Raw genomic sequence first — 7,654 nt, 5'->3', positions numbered from 1 at the left:
CTGCAGAACACTACCCAAATAAGCATGAGTTCAGTAAACCTTCTGGCTTCTGTATGAAATTCAGATGTGCAAGTCAGCCTAGACATATTTATTCAAAATAAATAAGCAAGCAGATTTCCCTTGGCCAACGACCATCGTATCAATTACTCAAAATTGCCAACGTAGCTGTAAAAGGGAAGCAGAGCATCAATAAAACAATAACTAGGTATGTGAAATAATTAACTTAGGGAATTCTGACAGACTGAAAAGAGTCTTCAAAGACTGGTTATAATATTAAATACATCTACATGGATTTTTTTGTTTGTTTCTTTGTTCTTGTTTTTACTATTCTCAGAAACAAAGTGAAAGTCTTACTGGATGAAAAGTTAGCACAAAAGCAGTTACTTTTAAAAGCATGGCCTCTCACAGCTGCTGTGAAGAGCACGGTGCTGGACTGCAAAAAGACCAAGAGCTTCAAGTTTCTTGTTTTAAATAAAAGAGTTGACCGTTTGCTGTATTAGTGCAGTCCTCCACCCCATGTCATCTCCTGCCCAAAAGCACTGTACATAATTGTGCTACCAATAATATTTCTGAGATACATGCAACATAGCATCACAAAAACATAAGCACACACACACACACACACCAAAAAAAAAAAAAAAAAAAAATCAAGGATTAAAAGAAAGTTTGTTTTTTTGCCATATGCCAGATTGCTGCTAAGAGGAAAAGGTCCTTCAACGTATCGAAAATCAGAGCACAGTGATCAGATTAGAGACACTTTCACATGATACAGGAATGTCCATGACACCCTGTATCAAGAGTAATATTTGCTCTTAAAAAAAAAAAAAAAAAAAAAAGCATTACAGAATATTTCAAAACCCTATTGGAGAATCACTGAAAAGCAACAGCCTTACCAATGAGGATTTTCAGGCCTGGGAAACTTCAGGAAGCAGGCACTAACACTCGTGGTCACAGTTTTGTTATGATATTGTAACTGAAGATGAATCCTGCGTACTTTTCACATTTATATGTCTCTTCAAAAAGGAAACAGTAAAAATTTCTTGATGAACCACAACCCAGAGGAAAAGTAAGGGAAGGAAAAAAAGAGCAATTTCATATTGGTGTTATGATTAATACCAACAGGAGAAACAGTTCTGTTTCAAAGTGAGAGCCAGAAGAGTGCCATTTCTCAGTGTCTCATTTCACCCCACTCTTTCACGAGCACAGCAAATTGCTCAGTTGCTAGCACAAATGAAGAGAGCTTTATACTGCACTTGGGCACCTGAGATGGAAGAGACAAGGCAGAGGCTGAGCAGTAATGCTGTTAAAATAAGAGGAAGGGAGGCTGATACTGGTTTACAGGCAGGGTGAAAAGGTTCTGATCTAATACTGACAGAAAGTTTATAAAATTACTTCATGCTGCATGCACTGGCACAAAGTGGTTGCTGAAGGGCAGGTTATGAGCACAAAGTAGAGGAAGATGCATTTATTTATTTTTTCAAAGCACTCTGAGACTTGCTTTGGAGATTGCATGTTGGTTTACATTCCAGCAAAGACAGTATCCTGTAAGTGAATCATTACTTTTAATCCACAGCCCATTACAGAGCAGTGCTCTGACAGATTCTTGATTTCTCTTGGGACACCAGGAACAATATGAAAAGGTTAATGGGAGCTAGGAGTACTAATAGCCATTATAGCATCAGCCAGCTGAATTCATCTCACCAGAAAAATGTTTCATTTTCTTTTAGGCAGAGGAGGTGCAGATTTCTTTGAAGTTATCTTTATATAAGGACATAGCACAAGGATGTCATCAATGTAATAATCCAAATTCAAACAAAGAAATCACTTGAGCCAGGCTCCAACACCTATCTCAGACCCTTATGTTCATTACTAGCACAGCCCCACAACATTATTCTAAGGCAAGCTTTGCTCTCCAGGCTGCCCACTTCTCCCCAAGAAGCAGAACATTCCTCCTTGATGGCTGGGAGCACAGACTTGCCTCCAGCAACTGAGAGAAAAGGAGGCAGGTGCTTTGGTTGTATTGCTGTATTTCTGGCTGTTCTGCACAACACTTTATCTGGAGCAAATTACATGCTTTGAGACACACACACAGGATGTGTATCCTATTTCCATAAGAGAGCACTGCTTTTTATTCCCCTTGCAGGCATTTAAAGTATTGTGTAAAGAATTTAAATGTAACTACATAACTTGAAGATACCTCTCAGTAACAAATGCAAGTCCAAAAGATAATTCCTTTAGCCAGTTAAGCCATTAGTTATACTTTGAAAGGAGGAGCAGAGACAAAAGCACTCAGTTGTATTCAGTGGAGGTGTAGCTTAGTGCAAATTCAAACAAATCTGACCAAAGAAAAAAAGAAATCAGCCATGAGCACATGTATCCCTCACTGTGGGGAAGAGAAGCATGAGAGTTCAGCTGAAAAGAACTGACATCACAAAGTAAATGCAGCTTTTGCATTTATTACTTTCAGTTCTGGGCGAGATCCTGTAGTGAGTCTTCTTTCTTATCTAAGGACCTACCATTAGCATCCCCATGAGAGTCATGAGGTGCAGCATCACTTACCTCCATTTTCAAATGGAGAATAAAAGTAAGCTCAATATCAGTGGCTTTGCTACAGCCACAACTGGTGACAGGTAACTGAAGCCAGGTTTCAGGTCACAAGCCACCAATTTGCACTGCTCTGTTCTTCCTTTACACTGCTGAAGGGCCTCTGTTATTGAAAACTACCTCCTTAGTTTATGTATTCTCTGACAAAGAAAAAGAAACCAGAAATTATTTTAAAGGTGTCAGGATAAGAAACACCCTCCCATTTCTGCATGGTTATGCTCCCTTGAAACAGCACAAACTGCCTCCCATAAATAAGCAAAAACAGGCCCACAGAATCTTACTTTGTGAGCCAATAAGTCTGAAGGCAAAACTAAACAATGCCCACATTGACTTGTTTTCTCTTCAGCCTGTCATTTCATTTCTAAAACATGTTGATCTCAGTCTTCCAAGCTATTTTTCATCAGAACACAGTACTTCAGTTTTGGTCTGCATACAGCCAACATCACTCAATGACCCAATGGCTTTATCAGGAAACACTAGCGTCTTAAAGAGCTTCCATCTGTTCTCTTGAACTTTACTCCCACCTTTTATTTCCCTAACTTCTCATCTACTTCCTAGCACGGAACATATAGCGCTCCTACAACCAGAAGGAACATTAAGGAGAGTTCACATCTAGAGATGCATATTAAATGCTATCACCAGAAACAGCTGCGGTAATTAATGAACCTAAATGGCAGTGTCACTGACTTCTTCTAATGAGAGGATAATATCTATATATCTGGGAAAGTTACACTGTGAGCTTTTGAAAAAGGTATTGTGTTCACACTTGTGTGATGCATTCAGACTAATGAACAGAAGCAGATGTATTCTACTCTTAATACCAAATGTTTACTTCCCAGTACTATATTATCTGCTAGAGACAGCTGCAAACAAATTACCTCTTTCCACCAGTCAAAATAAATAGATATTTGTGGCTAATTAGGACTTCTCTTTCTAGTTGTGAGCTTTCACCTTGCTACTTTCCTGCTTCAGAGGGCAGCTGTTCAGAGAGGGTGAGCAGAACAAGGCTCTGGAAATGGAGAGCAGCTCTAGCCACAGGAGGAAGCCAGCAAACATGCAGACACCACAGCAACACCAGCCGCCATCTGCACAGTCATTAATGGAAGGAATCCCCATCACAGCTCTGCACTATGGAGGTGCTTCCCCACACACTGCAAGGAGGCTCAGGACAAGTGTCCACAGATCAATGGAAGAGGGTCATAAAACAGACCTCTGGGATCCAGAGGCCAGAAGCCACTCTGGCTATCAACACACAGTTTTGGAGCCAACATGCATATAACTTGCACAAAGAGTACACTGGCTGTGTTTTACAGTGCAACTCACAGATCTCTGAGGCACAAGCCCTCCGCTCAGACCTGCATACAGATGCAGCATACAGCATAATTCACATATAACTTTGACTCAAAAATCTTTACTTGAGATTTATTTTTGTTTTTAAAGGAACCAGCAAAGAAATAGTTTATGCTGAATACTTGCCACTGTTAGTAGCTACGGAGCAAAAAGCATGAGCTTTATGCAAGGTTTCACTAAAATACATATCCCAGTATAGCAGCTCTGCTAGACAGTAATTCAGAAGCAAGTTACTGTACACTATACGGTGACAGAAAAATGCCTGCATTTTGTGTCAGACCTGCATTCTCACTTCCAACCCCTGTAGGAAGCTTATTAAACCATGTTAAATCACTCTTAGCATCGATTTTGTTCAAAAATAGCTGCAGTAATGGTCAAAGGGGAAGTGAAAATATGATGCAAATGCTGACATACTGAAATCACCTTCCCATATGCCAAACAAAGAACGGAAGTGACTTTAAAGCAGTAGGAAGTGCATGGAAAATGGGACATCTAGTGGCAACGCCCGGGAAGTGAAACTACAGAGTAGAAGCTATCCAAAACTTCTGAGCCCAAATTAAGTCTGTTATGAAATAGAGGAATAACACTAATGATATGAAAGAGTCCTCTAAAATGCTGCACTAGGGTAAAATTTTATTCCAGAAGTGCATACAATTTCCCTTTCAGAATAATTAATTAAAAGAAATAAAATAGCACCCATGCAAACAGATAGATACTCAATGGTTTTTCTTTCACCATACACTTACTGGTTGTTACCTTGTATCCCATCTCTTATAAAAACAGAGAAGACCAGTGCTATTCAACCATTATCTGTGTAACAGATCCACACTCAGTGTGATTCTGACATCATTTGTAGGAAGTTAAAGCTGCTAGCTCTGGCACTGAGTAGAAAAAGAACAGGGTTGTTGACTTTCACCATCCCCACATCATGCTGGCAATTGATCCCACAACTTCTGATTACTTCCAACAGCTGTAGGCAGGCCCACAGGCTAGCTCTGATCTTTTCCGTATGAAACCATCAGCAGGATCCTGATAGTAATTGCTAAGTAAAATGTTCTGGTAGATCATCTCAAGCAAACTGTTTGTATTTGAATTAGGAAAGTTGACTTCTGAGTTGGAAGCGGGCCTGAGATAAATACAGCACAGTAAATGGAGATAAATAATGAAAGGTCCAGTTGTTTTAGGTTCTTTGTCATCAATCCTTAAGAGCTAAACTTGTATGCAAAGTCTTGTTATGTTACACACTGAGGAATTAGATTTCATGCCAGAGAAACAATACACTAGCAAATCCTACAGCAATGAGGAAAAAAAATGAACAAACAAGGAGAAAACGCTAAAGCCCATAGATAAGCCTGGTTACTTAAGAGCAGATTGCAACTAAAACCATTGCAATTCATGAAAACCTTTGGTTTATCCTGCTGCACTAGCAATGGGTATGTTTTCAGTACTTCCTAACATTCAAATAACTTCCTCCTCAGGGGACAGCAAAAGGGGAAAGGATTTTCACATCTGTGAACTCTGTATAGTTGAGGCAGATTTCAGTCAGGCAAAGCTTTTTAACTTCGATATTCATAAAGAACATCAAGCAAAACAGCTTCCAAGCAGTCAGTGAGAAATCAGGTCATGCACTGAATATCCTCAAAGAACTGGACTAAACCAAAAGATACCAAACTTAAAAAACTAATTTGAATGCAATTTCTCCTTAAGTTAACACTGCAGTTACAGAATTATTCATTTACTTTGAAAGCTGATATGTTTCCTACAGAAGGTCACAAGCAATACTTCATTTCTCAAGACTGCAAGTTGATACAAGCAAGCAGATCAATTTGTTCTATGTCTTCTCGCATCAAGTGGCTCTGCCTCTAACACAGGTACTTGTTTATGCTTGAGATCTTTCATCTTCTGAAGCACTACTGCCTTCAGATTTTCATGGAGCCTGACACTGGGGCTGGCAGCAAAAACAGGAGGTTGAAAGGGAATTTATGTGGGGGCTTATTGCTATCAGCATAAGCTAGTAACATGCTATTGAAGGAAGAAAACTTCTGGGTTCATCGAGCACGTCTGCTCAACACATCTCCTAGGAACCAACCACCCACATGGCAAAACAAACCTACACCATGGCAAACACTCCCTTCCCCAGACAGTTTCACCTGTTTTTCAAGCAGCAACAGAACACAGGAAAATAAATACTGAGTCTCCACAGTTCAGAAGAACAAATCACAAACTTTATTTATCTGTCCCTCTAAACACACTCGAGGCAGTCTGCTAGTTTTCTGACCACTGTTTAAGCAGTAAATACAGTACATGCAGGAGTCACTTAGAGCTTATTCACAGGTCCTGCTCCAGCATTTTGGCCTCAGCCAGCAAAATGGTTGAAGGCAGGCATTCACCTCAAGCTATCTCCTACTGCCTGGGAGGCTCACAAACCCATCACTCACCTGCCTTGTATCCCTACCAGTAACCTTGACTTCCTGCATTCTCAGAGCCAGTTGTGCCAATGTTTTCCATCTGAGGAATTAAGGCAGTGGGGTTGAGCTAACCACCACCCTCAGAAGAGGGCACACATGGATCAGGTGCAGCATATTTCCCTCCCAGCTTTAGCCTTGTACAAGGTAATTGAATTCAGCTGAGTTTGAACAAATTATATGAGAATAGGACCAGTATAGAGCAGTGATGAATCACCTTTTCCACCACGCTTATTCTTTATGCAATAATTTATTGTGATCCTCTAACTCCTCTCCTAAATATCATCCATAATCTTCTGACAACTGAAGAGTCTTCAGTAATTCCACATCTGAATCAGGGCAACGCACACAGAGAGGTCTCCAACAAGGTCTGACTTCACCAAGTCAGTTACAAAGTTTAAAGACTTCAATTTTAAGCATATTGTGCATTTTGATACAGAAGTAGGTTACATCATTTCAGCTTCTGACAAATTACCATAAGTGACTCATGGCAAGATCATTTCATTAGGGGCTTATAAAAAGACCACGAAGACTTGCTTTAAAAAAAAAAAATAAAAAAAAAATCAAGGAAGAAAGAGCACATGGTGCTTCCTGTAAGGCAAGACATGCCTTACGGTGTGCTAAGCTGCACTCACAGCCAGACAAAGCCTCTGTGCAGACACCAAAAGTTCTATAGAAGTGCTGGGCAGCTCATTAACAGACCCCTTCATACCTTCACATGTTCATAGCAACATGTGCACTGGTTCAGCTCTTCCTGCTACGCAGGGATGTTGGGGGCATCCCCAAGTGCCCAGCACAAGGTAGCCAATTCCTGTTGGAGGGTCTAGAGCTGAAGAGAAAGACTGCAAGTCTCCTGTGAGGCCCCAGGATCTGCCTCATGCCCAGGTATTTCATAGAAGAGCAAAAGAAGCCTCATGATCTAGCACCTTGTAAAGTAGTTTCCTGGAAAATGGCTGAATCAGGCACATATCCCGCAGGTGCATTTCCCTTCCTTCCACAGAGGTACCTCACAATTGACGGCTTCTGCTTTTTCTATATACCCAATACTAAGTGTGGTAAGTCTGTATACATCCTTCTGCTTTTCCTGGATCTCTTCTTCAGCTCCTCTGCCCTGAGCTCCCTCCACCTCACCTCCTCCCAGTTCATGCACTCCACGACACTTGAGAGGACATCCCTACCACCCAGGTCAACCAGAAAAACCCACCACTCCCAGTTTCCAACCCACTTCAGGAACC

This window comes from Lagopus muta, chromosome 4 (assembly GCF_023343835.1).
Source record: "Lagopus muta isolate bLagMut1 chromosome 4, bLagMut1 primary, whole genome shotgun sequence".
Lineage (NCBI taxonomy): Eukaryota > Metazoa > Chordata > Aves > Galliformes > Phasianidae > Lagopus > Lagopus muta.
This window is presented reverse-complemented; position numbering follows the sequence as displayed.